Source organism: Elaeis guineensis, chromosome 8 (genome assembly GCF_000442705.2).
Source record: "Elaeis guineensis isolate ETL-2024a chromosome 8, EG11, whole genome shotgun sequence".
NCBI classification, from domain to species: domain Eukaryota; kingdom Viridiplantae; phylum Streptophyta; class Magnoliopsida; order Arecales; family Arecaceae; genus Elaeis; species Elaeis guineensis.
Genome location: NC_026000.2, coordinates 3,133,871 through 3,152,390, shown reverse-complemented (window position 1 = coordinate 3,152,390; position 18,520 = coordinate 3,133,871).

The window sequence follows — 18,520 nt, the reverse complement described above, 5'->3', positions numbered from 1 at the left end:
ATAAATTATCAGAAGCTCTTCAATCATGTTGATCTACGAATACAGGAACCATCAATAATCAAGTTGTTATTCCAGAAAAACTATATTTTGAATAAATCTGATCGAAATCGTAAACTGCTCAACTACTCTTCAAGTTTAATATCATATATATATAAATATATAGCCATAAACAAATAGACCACCAATCTCGATATCTTAGCTTTAATGTTAGGGGATCCCACCAAGCTCGATATCTTAGCTTTGATGTTATGGGATCATGAATCTTAAATCTTTAGCTCTGATACCATATAGAATGGTATGTTATTTGCAGTAGATAAACTTTAATAAAATTTTGATCTCTTATATTGATGCAAAATGATCAACTTTAAGAGATAAAAAAATTTTAAAAATGTATAAAAAAATCTAACACTTATACGGTATATATCATCTTACAATCCATTTAAGTAATTTCCTTATACATTGGTTTCGTAGCGAAAGAGCCGTACGTTTCTTCAAAACTCCACTTCCCTTGCTAAGCCAACCGTCGAGATACTTCAAGGGGAGAAATTATTGCATGCACTGGGTGCAAGTGAATCAAAACAAATTTCGAAGCATATGCACGGTGGAGAGTGCGCAATCGAGAACCGATAAAATACAAAGGGTAGTGTGGCGTGTTATCCACCATGGGATTTGCGCAGTCGAATTGCACCCGGTGCATGCAATTCGGAGGCCTCCCTTGAGTCTTGAAGCCTTGTCATCTGCGTAGTACTTGGTCGCAAGCCCGTTTCCGACTCCAGTGCTGCTTAGCTTATTGGCGGAATTAAAATATTGAACGCAGCGTGCAGTCCAGAGCACTCAATGAAGAGAAATTTTTTTTCTTTTTTTTTTTTTTTCTTTTGAGTAAGCGCGTGAGAGCCTATTACTCAAAAGAAAGAATGCTTCTAGGAAGTGATACGCCCTCGCCAGCTTGGGGCATGCTGCACCGTCGGTCCCACCACCATGATGGGCATCCCCATCCTATGTGATGAGCGGACTACAATGCCTTTTTGACTACAGCGCCTTTTGTACTTTCACCTAACGATGCATGCATGTAGGGCTTTGTTTAATTAACTTTTTGACTACAATGCCTAAATCGTTGAATAAATTCTTTTGCTTAAAGTTTGGGAGTTCAAAGTCAAGAAACTGCAGTCCATCTTTTCCCTGCAATTCCACAATCTAACGTACAAAATGGCACTCAAGAGTAGCTACCGTGAAGAGAGTTGGTCAGACGACAGCTTGTTACAGGATCCAAAAGGGAGTTGAAGTATGGCATTTGAGGTGATGGAAGGTGAGAAAGGATTATAGAAAATCTTGGGCTGGCGTGGCGGCATTTGTTCTTTAGTAGAGCGATTCGTTTTGCTATTGGCCTGAGGCGCAGTTCTGACATGGAACGGTGATTTGTTGGTTACTTGAACGTAATGGGAGTAGGTTGCATGATCTTTAGAAAAGGGTTGGTCGCTGGTTGGCGATGATGACTTTGTTTGAAGGCTAGTAAGCAAGAAATGAACATTCACCTTCAATGGTGAAGGGGACTTCCAAATCTTTAATCCCGGGAATTAAAATGCCGCTGAAGAAATTATTTGTAGCATAACTTACCGTGAACTTTGCTGAACTGCACCATCTTTAAGAAATCTAGTCCTCAGCGTTAATGTTAGGATTGAATGGGATAACCATGCTAGGAAGATTTGGAATATCAATTATAAGAAAATGGTCAATATTTCTTCTGAAATTCAGATCGTACCTGAAAATAGGGCTCCACAGATCAACAAGAGAGCGCAGGATTAAGGCAAGACTAAGGAGAAATTTTTAGATAGACTTAATCTACCATCTGTGCTGTACACAAAGCAGACGGAAAGATATCCCTTTAGCATTTTGAGCTAAAAAATTCTGTAACCATCATAATAAACCACTGTTTAACCATCCCAACATGCTGATATTGAGGTGTTTGCAGAATTTCTCAAAAATATGGCATCCTTCTATTGGCTTTGTCTACAGAATACGTGATAGACCAAGTCTTTCTAAAAATTCCTCAAGATTAAGAAGGGGTCGGCACCATGTATCTTCAAAAAACTTAAACAAGTTATTATTGGTAAGACCGAAGGAGCCTCGAAAATATTCTTTGTCACGCCCCGAACCCAACACCCGGGTCGGATACGTGATGGCCGCACACTCCTTAGAGCAAGCCCTAAAGAATATGCAAGGCCAACTTAAATCATTACAACCTTATCAACCATAATAATTTATTTCAACAATAATTCATAAAACTTGCATAATTACAATTAACATTCCTTCAATCCTCTGATCAGGTATCAACGGTACTCTATCTATGCATCCGCTCACTCACAAATCCATACCATAGCCAACCATGGACATCTTGTAACTCTGAGAAGAAAAAGGAAATGAAGGGGTGTGAGCTTTACAGCCCAGTAAGAATTTTCATATCACACCAATATAATAATATAATCTGAAAATAATGATAGGCAATATCACATAAAAGTCGATGTTCACTGTCTAGAATACTGCAAACATTTATAGATTATCTGTTTTATCAAAAGAGATGCATCATCATATGTTAAATAAGTGAAACAATTTTATTCAACGATTGTTTCATATCTTATCTTTCTATTTTCTTCTATTATCACATCATCTTTAATCCTTTCTTTTTGGCTTTAGCTTAAGCTTTGGCTTTGGCTTTGGCTTTGACTTTGGACTACCAGGATCATACGACGATCTTTTATTCGGATCGATTTCTGTGATCTTCCTCGGATCGAAATATTCATGATCTTTCTCGGATCAAAGTGGCCATGATCTTTCTCGGATCAAATCATTCATGATCTTTCTCGGATCATATTATTCTTCCACACATAAGCCTGTGGGGGCTGTCCCAGGCATAAGTTCTTGGCAGGCTATTCCACATGACAAGGCCAGTCCAAACCATAATTCTCTTTCTTTTCATATTCATGAAATTATGATATTTAACTTCATTAATCAATTCATCTTTTGCAGTGAAATAAATATGTCATACACATAATCATGCCATCAATCGCTGATACATATGTATTGATATAGCATACTCATGCTCAAAATCACATAAATAAATAACAATGTCCCAGATATAACAAATTCATCGATCTCAAATCCAACGTTGCAAAATCAAGGAGATAAAACCAACGGTAAAATAACATATATAATGATGATCATGTACAGAGATTCTTACCTTTACCGGTGACTGATCCAAGTACAAAAATCAATATTCTTCTTTGATTTATGAATTTTTTTAACAAAATATTCTACTCGATATCATTTGCAGACAATCATCTTTTCATAACCCTGATCAAATATAAAAATCACATATAGAGAAATTACCGATAATCGATCCTAATAACACAGATCGAAGACCTCTCTTAGGATTAATCAAAATTAAGATTTATCTAAGTATCTAGATCCTCCACTGATCCATAAGACTTCTAGAGAGAGAAAATCCATGAAGAGAGAGAAAATTTTAGAGAGAGAAAGTAGAGAGAGAAAATAGAGAGAGAAATCTTCGTATCCTTCAGATGAAGCAATCATGATCAAGATCATCAAAGGTCCTATCAGGGTGACTCAATATGAATCAAGTGTTACAAATTTTGAATAGGATCGGACTGGGATCAGATCTACTGCACGAATTTCGGAGCAACCTCTGATCATCTTATTTTCATCTCAATTTTATCCTAGGGTCCGTGATGAAATCAGAGAGAGAAAGACACTAGAGAGATAAAATCCATAAAGAGAGAGAAAAAATCTAGAGAGAGAAAATAGAGAGAGAATCTAGAGAGAGAAGGTAGAGAGAGGAGAGAGAGAAAATTTTTCTCTCTTCTTCTTCTTTTTATTTTATTTTATTTTTATTTTTTTATTTCTCTTTTTCTTTTCTTTTCTTTTCTTTTTTTTCTTTTTCTTTTCTTTTTCTTTTTCCTTTTTCTTTTCTTTTCTTCTCTTTTTCTTCTTCTTCCTTCTTCTTTTCTTTTCTTCCCGCGGCCTCCCTTGGCTGAAACAGGGAAAGAAATAGAGGGTGGCTCGGGCTCCGACGGCTTGGCCGGAGATCCGGCAACGACAGCCGACAACCGAGAGCATGGAATCGCCGGCGGCAAGACTTGACCGGCGGGAGAAGAGGTTTCTAAAAAAAATAGGGGACCGTCCCTATTCTCTTTATTGTCCGGTCATTGGCCGATCATCGGCGGCCAAGATTTTCAGGGAAGGAAGAGAGAGAGATGGGGGTCCGGTCTCGGGGATGGGATGCCGTAACCGGCGGCGCCGGTGGCCGAAAAAAAGAAGAGAGGATCCGGCCGAAACAGAGCAAAACAGGGATTTATCTTGTTCATGGATTTTCCGACAAAGACGATGGCCGGCGGCGAGGCTTTGGGCCAGGGGAGAAAGGAAAGAGGGAGAGGAAGAAGGGGAGGGGCTTACCTTGCTCCGACGGTTGAGAAGAGCTCCGGCGAACTCCTTTTCTTCCTGTTCAAACAACTCGCAGCAAAAATCTTGAAAAAATCCTTCTAAACTCTTAATAATCTCTCAAAATCCCGTGATAAAGACCTAAAGAGAGGGAAAAGGGGGTTTTATAGAGGAGGAATCCATTTTTTACTCGGATTCCCCACTCCTTTTCACGGTGGGAAGAAGACTCTCAACGGGAGTCTTCTTCCTCCCGATATCCTCTATTTTTTTTTTTTAAATCTGGGTTATTACATTCTCCCCTCCTTAAAATAATTTCGTCCTCGAAATTAGATTATATCGTTCGAGTAACAATATTTAATTTTTAAAAAAATATGAGATCTATGTCAGGACATTCTAAGTTTGAACTAATACCAGAACTATCAAGCTGTAACTTGAGATGTCTAAAATTTCTTGGCATTATCTATAATGAAACAACCTACTAACAAAAATTATCCGGTTGCGATCAGATTAGATCAAAATTTATAGCATCATTTCATTATCAATAAAATCCTTCCTTATTTGCAACTAATGTATTCCATAATATCTTCGGAATCAAGAATTAATATTTCTAATCAATTTAACCCACCATGCTTTTGCTGCGCACTCTGATATTAATTTATCAAACTATATAAATCTATCAAAGATAAAGATATCCTTATATGTTAGATCAATCCAGGATAGATCCAACCTTCAAATTTTATATAAGACTTACGGCAAAATTTTAAGTTTCTTTATCTTTACTACCTTCGGATATAGCATATAAAATTAAATCTTGATCCACTTCCTATGTTTGAAATCATTGTATAGGTTTCATCACTCTTCAAGAATCAAACATGTCTAGAATCAATTGGAGTTAACTTTAGATTTACCTTACAATCATTTAGATAATTTTTAAATCAAACTTCTTTTTTAAAAGAATTAATTCTAACTTGACAAATTAGAAGAACTCAAGCCAACATCTTTATAAATAGAATTAACTTGATTATTTCTTATAGAGCTCCCTTTATCACAATCCTTAATATTAATCAATAAATCCATACAAAATCTTATCCCTTGTATAAGTCATTCAAAATTTAACACTAACAAGATGTCTTAGTTCAAAATAATCCAAACTTTGATTTGAATAATTAATACACTTCACCATCTTCAACAATCACAAGAAAAATTAAAATATAATCCAAAGATACGAATTACTAAAGATTTCATCATAACCTATATATCATACTCTGACAAAATTAATTTTCTTCTTTAATTTAACAACAATATCAAAAGACTTTTGATCCACTTAAAAAAAAATAAATAAATAAACTATTGACTTGAAATTCAATGCAACTTGAAAGATCAAAGAATCCTATTCAGAATATGATATTTTGATTAACCAAAAATTTCACCAAAATGTGTATCTCATATTCTCATAATAAAATTTAAGTATATTTTTTATCTAAGATTGAGTTTCATATATGACCTTTTATAGGTTCAGTGTTCAAAAATATTTTTCTCTCATATGATGTAATTTCTTCTTAGACCATACCCTAATTAACTTTCTTTTGATAAGTCCAAAATTCATAATGCTCAGTCAATTATCATCGAAATTAGAAAAAATATTATGATCTTCGATCATATAAGTTTTACATTCCAAAATCCTCTAGTATATTCAACATAACTTATCAATACCTCCCACTTCATTCCAAGGTCAACTCTTTTCATACTTAGGTCAACCTTACCAATTGAAATCTAAGATATAACTCGTCAATTCTATTATAGATATCATAAGCCACTTATACATAAATTTTATCTTAATATCTATTGATTCGAAATCTAAATATTGAATCTTCTCTTTTATATCTATCATGTTCCTCATGATCATAACCTAAGTTCAGATATCACTAGAATTATAATTCTGAATAATTATAACCTTAAACTCAAATACCACTTAAATCATATTTCCTAGTGATCATAACCTAAACTCTAATATCATTCTATCATATTTTTAATGATCAAAATCTTAAACTCCGATATTATCAATCATACTCTAGTGATTATAATCCCAAAGTTTTGATATCACTTATATGACAATCCCTAGTGACCTTAAACTTGGGCTCTAGTACTGTTCTGTCATATCCTAATCACTTGCATCATTGTCTCCGAATAAACGTAACCTAAGCTCTAAGCTCAAATGCCACTCTGTCACATCCTACTGATCTTACATAAAGTTTTAATATCTCTTTATAATCTCTGGTGATCTCAACCTAAGCTCTGATACCATTCTGTCACATCCAAATCATTTATATCGTAATATCCAATGTTCATAACCTAAGCTCTGATATCACTCTGCAATATTCCAATCACTTATATCATAATCTCTAATGATCATAACCTATGCTCTGATACCATTCTGTCACGCCTCGAACCCAACACCCGGATCAGATACGTGATGGCCGCACACTCCTTAGAGCAAGCCCTAAAGAATATGCAAGGCCAACTTAAATCATTACAACCTTATCAACCATAATAATTTATTTCAACAATAATTCATAAAACTTGCATAATTACAATTAACATTCCTTCAATCCTCTGATCAGGTATCAACGGTACTCTATCTATGCATCCGTTCACTCACAAATCCATACCATAGCCAACCATGGACATCTTGTAACTCTGAGAAGAAAAAGGAAATGAAGGGGTGTGAGCTTTACAGCCCAGTAAGAATTTTCATATCACACCAATATAATAATATAATCTGAAAATAATGATAGGCAATATTACATAAAAGTCGATGTTCACTGTCCAGAATACTGCAAACATTTATAGATTATCTGTTTTATCAAAAGAGATGCATCATCATATGTTAAATAAGTGAAACAATTTTATTCAACGATTGTTTCATGTCTTATCTTTCTATTTTCTTCTATTATCACATCATCTTTAATCCTTTCTTTTTGGCTTTAGCTTAAGCTTTGGCTTTGGCTTTGGACTACCAGGATCATACGACGATCTTTTATTCGGATCGATTTCTGTGATCTTCCACGGATCGAAATATTCATGATCTTTCTCGGATCAAAGTGGCCATGATCTTTCTCGGATCAAATCATTCATGATCTTTCTCGGATCATATTATTCTTCCACACATAAGCCTGTGGGGGCTGTCCCAGGCATAAGCTCTTGGCAGGCTATTCCACATGACAAGGCCAGTCCAAACCATAATTCTCTTTCTTTTCATATTCATGAAATTATGATATTTAACTTCATTAATCAATTCATCTTTTGCAGTGAAATAAATATGTCATACACATAATCATGCCATCAATCGCTGATACATATGTATTGATATAGCATACTCATGCTCAAAATCACATAAATAAATAACAATGTCCCAGATATAACAAATTCATCGATCTCAAATCCAACGTTGCAAAATCAAGGAGATAAAACCAACGGTAAAATAACATATATAATGATGATCATGTACAGAGATTCTTACCTTTACCGGTGACTGATCCAAGTACAAAAATCAATATTCTTCTTTGATTTATGAATTTGTTTAATAAAATATTCCACTCGATATCATTTGCAGACAATCATCTCTTCATAACCCTGATCAAATATAAAAATCACATATAGAGAAATTACCGATAATCGATCCTAATAACACAGATCGAGGACCTCTCTTAGGATTAATCAAAATTAAGATTTATCTAAGTATCTAGATCCTCCACTGATCCATAAGACTTTTAGAGAGAGAAAATCCATGAAGAGAGAGAAAGTAGAGAGAGAAAATGGAGAGAGAAATCTTCGTATCCTTCAGATGAAGCAATCATGATTAAGATCATCAAAGGTCCTATCAGGGTGACTCAATATGAATCAAGTGTTACAAATTTTGAATAGGATCGGACTGGGATCAGATCTACTGCATGAATTTCGGAGCAACCTCTGATCATCTTATTTTCATCTCAATTTTATCCTAGGGTCCGTGATGAAATCAGAGAGAGAAAGACACTAGAGAGATAAAATCCATAAAGAGAGAGAAAAAATTTAGAGAGAGAAAATAGAGAGAGAATCTAGAGAGAGAAACTAGAGAGAGAAGGTAGAGAGAGGAGAGAGAGAAAATTTTTCTCTCTTCTTCTTCTTCTTATTTTATTTTATTTTTATTTTTCTATTTCTCTTTTTCTTTTCTTTTCTTTTCTTTTTTTTTCTTTTTCTTTTTCCTTTTTCTTTTCTTTTTCTTTTTCCTTTTTCTTTTCTTTTCTTCTCTTTTTCTTCTTCTTCCTTCTTCTTTTCTTTTCTTCCCGCGGCCTCCCTTGGCTGAAATAGGAAAAGAAATAGAGGGTGGCTCGGGCTCCGACGGCTTGGCCGGAGATCCGGCAACGACGGTCGACAACCGAGAGCAAGGAATCGCCGGCGGCAAGACTTGACCGGCGGGAGAAGAGGTTTCTAAAAAAAAATAGGGGACCGTCCCTATTCTCTTTATTGTCCGGTCATTGGCCGGTCATCGGCGGCCAAGATTTTCAGGGAAGGAAGAGAGGGAGATGGGGGTCCGGTCTCGGGGATGGGATACCGCAACCGGCGGTGCCGGTGGTCGAAAAAAAGAAGAGAGGATCCGACCGAAACAGAGCAAAACAGGGATTTATCTTGTTCATGAATTTTCTGACAAAGACGGTGGCCGGCGGCGAGGCTTTGGGCCAGGGGAGAAAGGGAAGAGGGAGAGGAAGAAGGGGAGGGGCTTACCTTGCTCCGGCGGTTGAGAAGAGCTCCGGCGAACTCCTTTTCTTCCTGTTCAAACAACTCGTAGCAAAAATCTTAGAAAAATCTCTCTAAACTCTTAATAATCTCTCAAAATCCCGTGATAAAGATCTAAAGGGAGGGGAAAGGGGGTTTTATAGAGGAGGAATCCATTTTTTACTCGGATTCCCCACTCCTTTTCACGGTGGGAAGAAGACTCTCAACGGGAGTCTTCTTCCTCTCGATATCCTCTGTTTTTTTTTTTTAAATCTGGGTTATTACATTCTTGGCTCGAACACGACCTTCCATAAGAGCAAAACCAACAATGGAGTAGAACGGCTCACAGGCCAAATAGCTTCCTTGGCCTCTCCAAGCTCGAAATATTTTCAGAGGGTTGGGCCTAGATGCTAGGCTCGATAGAGTGCCAGGTTTATAAATAGAGTAATTCTTTGTGCATTGTGTGTGGTGTAATAAGAGCATACTGCTTAATAATATTAGAGCACATACAATACTGAGATCCTATTTGGCTAAGTTTTTAGAATACGAGAAAGCACTTTCTGATCCTTATAAAGTATTTTGAAATGATATAGTGATGTTTGGTAAAAAATTAAAAAATTATTTTGATTTTGTTAGAAAGTTGAAAAGGTTTACTTGAAGAAGGCTCTATTTTGAAGCTTTCTCTAAAAATATTTTCTGATTAATGTCGGGAAGCTATTTTGATTTAAATAATTTTTTTTAATAACAAAAATACTTACTAACAAATCTCATAATTATATCATATTATATTATTATACTATAAATATAATATAATAATAAATTAATATTATAATATATTATAAATATATAATATAATCTGTTATAGTATCTATATAATAATAGTAAAATGATAAACGGATATTAGAGGTGATATTCTATATTGACACTAAGATTATAGAATAATCTCCCAACATACCATGTATCAAATTTGGAAGTCTCTATGATATTTTTTTTTATTCCTGCAGTATATTATTTTCTATTTTTTTTCCTTCAAACCCGTCTCGAGTCACCTCATTCGTTTTCTTAATTTCTTCATTTTTTTTCTATTTTTTATTCTCACGAGTCGTAATCGATTGGGAGACTTCAAGCGGTCAAAGCGGACATGGGGTGGGTGGATCCCTAGTGGACCACCATCCGAAAGACTAACGCCGTCGCACTATGGACCCTCCTTACCGTCAAGTCTATCGAATGGGACCTTGATGCGGAGGATGCAGACGGCCAGATGGCCCTACACTTCACGATCGAGCTAGGTTCGGAGGAGTGCATCCACATGCTGGTAGTGTTAGAGCGGATGTGGGGCGCGTAGGCGAAGAGTATATGGTTGTAGGCATGGGTGTGACAGAGATAGAGCATTGATTTTTCATCATACGGTTCTGTTGGTTTTTTATGCATGAATTATAAAGTAAAAGAAAAAAAATATTTTTGAAGCTCCAGCCACTTCACATAAATCACAAAGCAACAGAAAAAAATTTTCAGATCACACGCACTATGCATGTGAAGCAACAAGGAGCAAAAGAAAAAAAAAATTTATGTAGGATGGATGGACCCTTGGTGGACCGCCACTCGAAAGACCGATGCCGCTGCCTTATGGACCCTCTTTACTGACAAGTTCATCGAATGGGACCCCGACACAAAGGATGAGGACGGTCGGATAGCCCTACACTTTGTAGTCGGATTGGGTTCGAAGGAGTGTATTTAGATACTGGCGGCACCAAAGCAGATGTGGGGCGGTTGAAGAGGGTATGGTCACAGGCGCAGGTGTGGCGGAGGCAGAGCGTTGATTTTTCATTGTATAGCTCCATTGATTTTTCATGCACGAATCATAAAGTAAAAGAAAAAAATAATTTGAAGCTCTGACCTCTTCGTACGAATCACAAAGCAATAGAAACAAATTTCAGATCACACGTATTATGCAAATGAGGTAGCAAGGAGTTAAAATTTTTTTTTTTCGAAGCCTCGATCTCTCCGCATGAATTACAAAGCAATAGAAAAAATTTTAGATCCCACACACTATACAAAATTAATAGGCCTGGATATCGTCCGGCCACTATGCTAGTTATTATATTATTAAATTATAATTTGATATAAAAATATTTATTAATAAAATAATATTATTATTTTATAATAATATAATATAATCTAATTTATTATTAAATTAGATTATAATCTATTATATTATATTACATTATATATTACAGCTTAATTATAATAATATTATATTATACTGCATATTATATTATATTATATTATATGATAATAATATTATGTAATAAAATAATACTTTAAAATATAATAATATTTATGTTATAGACATATAATATAATTTATTATAATATTATTATATTATATTAATATAATATAACATAATAATATTTTAATAATAATATAATGTAATATATTATATTATAATCTATTATTATATTAGATTATAATTAATATATTATATTATATTTTATTATTATGTGATATTATATGATGATAATATTATATAGTATAATAATATTTTAATATATAATAATATAATATATTATATTATATTATTCTCTACTATACAATATTATATAATATCTTTTATTGTCATTTTATCATATCAAAAATATTTTTTTATTTTAGTTACCAAATATATAATAAAATTTTAAAGTACTTTATAAATGTGGTTATCAAATAGTAAATAGCTTTTCATAAAAATTTTACTTTCAAAAACTCTACTGCTAACAACAATCCCAAACAGAGCCTTAGATTGGGACAGATATTTGATGCTGCTCAACTTTTTTTTCTTCAATTTTTAATGACAAAAATATCTTTTTCTTTATAGAACAAAAAAAGAACTATATTATTACTTTCTGATGCCTTATATGATTTTCTATGAATATATATGATGTCCTAAATGATATATATGACTTCCTATGTCTTTATGATATCTTGAACAATATATATGACTTTCTGATATTTCGTATGACTTTCTGTAAATATATATAACATCCTGAACAATATATATAACTTCTTATGAATATATATAACATTCTGAATAATATATATAACTTTTTAAGAGTACATATGACATCTGTAAATATATATGACATCTTGAATAATATTTATGATTTTTTAATATCGTATAAATTTTTTAACTTTATATACAACTTTCTGTTAGTATATATGATATTCTAAATAATATATATATATATTTTAATATTTTATATAATTTTTTATTAATTATAATAATTAATAAAAAATCATATAAAATAAGATCCTAAAGCATGTAGAGATAATCATTGAGGCCTATACAAATTGGATGTTGGCATCAGCTTTCTCCCATCCTCTGAAAGTAAACACAGATAGGTCTGTAATAACCCAGATAAAAAAAAAAAAAAAAAAAGAGAAAACAGAGGATATCGGGAGGAAGAAGACTCCCGTTGAGAGTCTTCTTCCCACCGTGAAAAGGAGTGGGGAATCCGAGTAAAAAATGGATTCCTCCTCTATAAAACCCCCTTTCCCCTCCCTTTAGGTCTTTAACATGGGATTTTGAGGGATTATTAAGAGTTTAGAGGGATTTTTCCAAGATTTTTCTGCAAGTTCTTTGAACAGGAAGAAAAGGGGTTCGCCGGAGCTCTTCTCAACCGCCGGAGCAAGGTAAGCCCCTCCCCTTCTTCCTCTCCCTCTTTCTTTTCTCCTCTGGCCCAAAGCCTCGCCGCCGGCCACCGTCTTCGCCGGAAAATCCATGAACAAGAAATCCTCTGTTTTTCGATCTCTTTTTGATTCTCGCCGGCCGAACCTTGCCACCGACCGTCCATTGCCCACCGCCGCCTCCACCTGTTGTCGGATCTCCGGCCAAGCTGTCGGAGCTCGAGCCACCGATGGGGGGACCTCACGGTCTTCTCCTGTTTCAGCCAAGGGTGGCCGTGGGAAGAAAAGAAGAAAGGAAGAAGAAGAAGAAAAGAAAAAGAAAAGAAAAAGGAAAAAGAAAAAGAAAAGAAAAAAAAGGAAAAAGAGAAAGAGAAAAAAATAAAAATAAAAATAAAATAAAATAAAATAAAAAGAAGAAGAAAGAGAGAATTTTTCTCTCTCTCCTTTCTCTCTTTTTTCTCTCTTCTTTCTCTCTCTTTTCTCTCTTCTCTCTCTACCTTCTCTCTCTATATTTTCTCTCTCTAGATTCTCTCTCTAGACTTTTCTCTCTCTTTAAGGATTTTGTCTCTCTAGGATCTTTTCTTCCTCTCTGATTGCATCATGAACCCTAGAATAAACTTGAAGATGAAAATAAGATGATTTGAGATTGCTTCGAAATTCGTGCGGTAGATCTGATCCCAGTCCGATTCTATTCAAAATTATAACACTTGATTCATATTGAGTCACCCTGATAGGACCTCTGATGATCTCGATCATGAGTGCCTCATCGGAAGGATACGAAGATTTCTCTCTCCACTTTCTCTCTCTACTTTCTCTCTCTAGAATTTTCTCTCTCTTCATGGATTTTTTCTCTCTAGAAGTCTTATGGATCAGTGGAGGATCCAGATACTTAGGTAAATCTTAATTTTGGTTAATCCTAAGAGAGATCCTAGATTTGTGTTATCAGGTCGATTATCGATAATTTTCTCCATATGTGATTTTTATATTGATCAGGGTTATGAAGAGATGATCATCTGTAAATGATATCGAGTGGAATATTTTGTTAAAAAAATTCATAAATCAAAGAAGAACATTGATTTCTGTGTTTGGATCAGTCACCGGTAAAGGTAAGAATCCCTGTACATGATCACTATTATATATATGCTATTTTACTATTGGTCTTGCATCGTTGGTTTTTGCATCGTCGGATTTGAGATCGATGAATTTATTATGCCTGAGATACTGTTATTTGATTTTGAGCATGAGTATGTTATGTCAATATATATGTATCAGAGATTGATGGCATGATTATATGGATATGACATATCTGAATTGATCATAATGCAAGTCAGAATTGATTTGATGAAATCAACGCATAATGATTAAATGAAAAGAAAGAGATATATGGTTTGGACTAGTCTTGTCATGTGGAACAGCCCGCCAGGAGCTTATGCTTGGGACAGCCTCTCACGGGCTTTGGTACGTGGGACAGCCGGTCAGGAGCTCATCCTGGGACAGTCTTGAAAGACTTTTTAAGTGGATTCGATCCGGATGATGACTGAGGTATAGACTTGGATAGTCCAGAGCTAGAAGGAAACTGTTAAAAATCATGTGATTATGAAAGGAGAAATGAAAGATAAGACATGAAACAATTGTTGAACAAAAGTGTTTCACCTGTTATTATATGATGATGCATCTATTTTAACAAGACAGAAAATTTATGAATGTTTGCATTATTTTGGACAATGAACATGAGATTTTATATTTTATTGCTTATTCTTATTTTCAGATTATATTACTATATCAGTGTGATATGGAAATTCTTACTGGGCTGTAAAGCTCACACCCCTTCATTTTCTTTTCTTCTCAGAGTTACAAGATGTCCATGGTTGGCTATGGTATGGATTTGTGAGTGAGCGGATGCATAGATAGAGTACCGTTGATACCTGATCAGAGGATTGAAAGAATGTTAATTGTAATTATGCAAGATTTTATGAATTATTATTGAAATTAATTGTTATGGATGTTAAGGTTGTAGTGATTTAATTTAGCCTTGCATATTCTTTAGGGCTTGCTCTAAGGAGTGTGCGGCCATCACGTATCCGATCCGGGTGTTGGGTTCGGGGCGTGACAGAATGGTATCAGAGCCTAGGATATGATCATTAGGGATTATGATATACGTGATAGGATATGATGGAACAATATCAGAGCTTAGGTTTAAGACCACTAAGATTATGAAGAGATATTAAAACTTTATGTAAGATCAGTAGGATGTGACAGAGTGGCATCTGAGCTTAGAGGTTAGATTACGTTTATTTGAAGACAATGATACAAGTGATTAGGATATGATAGAACAGTACTAGAGCCCAAGTTTAAGGTCATTAGGGATTGTCATATAAGTGATATCAAAACTTTGGGATTATAATCACTAGAGTATGATTGATAATATCAGAGTTTAAGATTTTGATCATTAAAGGTATGATAGAATGATATTAGAGTTTAGGTTATGATCACTAGAAAATATGATTTAAGTGGTATTTGAGTTTAAGGTTATAATTATTCAGAATTATAATTCTAGTGATATCTGAACTTAGGTTATAATCATGAGGAATATGATAGATATAAAAGAGAAGATTCAATATTTAGATTTCGAATCAATAGATATTAAGATGAAATTTATGTATAAGTGGCATATGATATCTATAATAGAATTGACGAGTTATATCTTAGATTTCAATTAGTAAGGTTGACCTAAGTATGAAAAGAGTTGACCTTGGATTGAAGTGGGAGGTATTGATAAGTTATGTTGAGTATACTAGATGATTTTGGAATATAAAACTTATATGATTAAAAGATCATGATTTTTTTTAATTCCAATGATAATTGTCTGAACATTATGAATTTTGGACTTATCAAAGAATGTTAATTAGGGTATGGTCTAAGAAGAAATTTCATCATATGAGAGAAAAATATTTTTGAACACTGAACCTATAAGAGGTCATATATGAAACTCAATCTTAGATAAAAAATATACTTGAATTTTATCATGAGAATATGAGATACACATTTTGGTGAAATCTTTGGTTACTCAAAATATTATATTTTGAATATGATTCTTTGATCTTTCAAATTGCATTGAATTTCAAGTCAAAAGTTTACTTTTCTAAGTAGATCAAAAGTATTTTATTATTGTTAAATTAAAGAAAAAAATTTATTTTATCAGAGTATGATATACAGGTTATGATGAAATCTTTAACAATTTATATTTTCATCTTTGGATTAGATTCTTTAATTGTTGAAGATAGTAGAGTGTATTAATTATTCAAGTCAGAGTTCGGATTTCTGAATTGAACTAAGACATCTTGTTAGTGTTAAATTTTGAATGACTTATACAAGGGACAAGATTTTGTATGGATTTATCGTTTAATATTAAGGGTTGTGATGAAGAGAGCTCTATAAGAAATAATCAAGTTGATTCTACTTAAGGATGTTGGCTTGAGTTCTTTTAGTTGTCAAGTTAGAATTAATTCTCTTAAAAAGGAAGATCGATTTAGAAATTATCTAAATGATTGTAAGGTAAATCTAAGATTAACTTCAATTAATTCTAGACATGTTGGATTCTTGAAAAGTGATGAAACTTATACAATGATTTCAAATATAGGAAGTAGATCAAGATTTAATTTTTATATGCTATGCCCAAAGGTAGTAAAGATGAAGAAACTTAAAATTTTGTCCTAAGTCTTATATGAAATTTGAAGGTTGGATCTATTCTGGATCGATCTAACAAAAAAAGATATTTTTATCTTTGATATAATTATATAATTTGGTAAGTTGAGATCAGAGTGCGCAGCAAAAGTGTAATGGTCTGAATTGATTAGAAATAATAATTCTTTGATTCCGAAGATATTATGGAATATATTAGTTGTAAATAAAGAATGATTTTTAATCTGATCATAGTCGGATAATTTTTGTTAGTAGGTTGCTTCATTGTAGATAATGCCAAGAAATCCTAGATATCTCAAGTTTATTAACAGCTTGATAGTTCTGTTATTAGTTCAAACTTAGAATGTCCTGACATAGATCTCATATTTTTTAAAATTTAATATTGTTACTTGGACTGATATAGAAGATGGAGGTTTTCTTAAGATGAGAGTCTACATATAAAATTTATTGGAAGGTCAAGAGAAGAAAGAAATCGATAATCGTGAAGAGTGTCTAATGTTCGACCTTTCTTTATTTTTCTATCAAGGGTAGTCTGAGATAATTATGAATTTCGAGTAGAATGTATTAGACAAATAAGGGTGGTATATTAATACAAGTCCAAAATGTTACAATTCTTCAAAAAGTTGAGAAATCAATAAGAAGGGATGAGTTTGAGATTTCAAATAATTTTTGTTATAACAAGATCATGAGAAATAAATAATATATATGATATTATCGTAAGCTTGAGAATGACATGAAGAATGTATACTTTGAAATAGATATCTCAAACGACATAACCTAATTTCGAGGACGAAATTATTTTAAGGAGGGGAGAATGTAATAACCCAGATAAAAAAAAAAAGAGAAAACAGAGGATATCGGGAGGAAGAAGACTCCCGTTGAAAGTTTTCTTCCCACCGTGAAAAGGAGTGGGGAATCCGAGTAAAAAATGGATTCCTCCTCTATAAAATCCCCTTTTCCCTCCCTTTAGGTCTTTAACATGGGATTTTGAGAGATTATTAAGAGTTTAGAGAGATTTTTCTAAGATTTTTCTGCAAGTTCTTTGAACAGGAAGAAAAAGGGTTCGTCGGAGCTCTTCTCAACCGCCGGAGCAAGGTAAGCCCCTCCCCTTCTTCCTCTCCCTCTTCCCTTTCTCCTCTGGCCCAAAGCCTCGCCGCCGGCCATCGTCTTCGCCGAAAAATTCATGAACAAGAAATCTCCTATTTTTCGATCTTTTTTTGATTCTCGCCGGCCGAACCTTGCCACCGACCGTCCATTGCCCACCGCCGCCTCCACCTGTTGTCGGATCTCCGGCCAAGCTGCCGGAGCTCGAGCCATCGAGGGGGGGGACCTCACGGTCTTCCCCTGTTTCAGCCAAGGGTGGCCGCGGGAAGAAAAGAAGAAAGGAAGAAGAAGAAGAAAAGAAAAAGAAAAGAAAAAGGAAAAAGAAAAAGAAAAGAAAAAAAAAAGGAAAAAGAGAAAGAGAAAAAAATAAAAATAAAATAAAATAAAATAAAATAAAAAGAAGAAGAAGGAGAGAATTTTCCTCTCTCTCCTTTCTCTCTTCTTTCTCTCTTCTTTCTCTCTCTTTTCTCTCTCCTCTCTCTACCTTCTCTCTCTATATTTTCTCTCTCTAGATTCTCTCTCTAGACTTTTCTCTCTCTTTACGGATTTTGTCTCTCTAGGATCTTTTCTTCCTCTCTGATTGCATCATGAACCCTAGAATAAACTTGAAGATGAAAATAAGATGATTTGAGATTGCTCCGAAATTTGTGCGGTAGATCTGATCCCAGTCCGATTCTATTCAAAATTATAACACTTGATTCATATTGAGTCACCCTGATAGGACCTCTGATGATCTCGATTATGAGTACCTCGTCGGAAGGATACGAAGATTTCTCTCTCCACTTTCTCTCTCTATTTTCTCTCTTTAGAATTTTCTCTCTCTTCATAGATTTTCTCTCTCTAG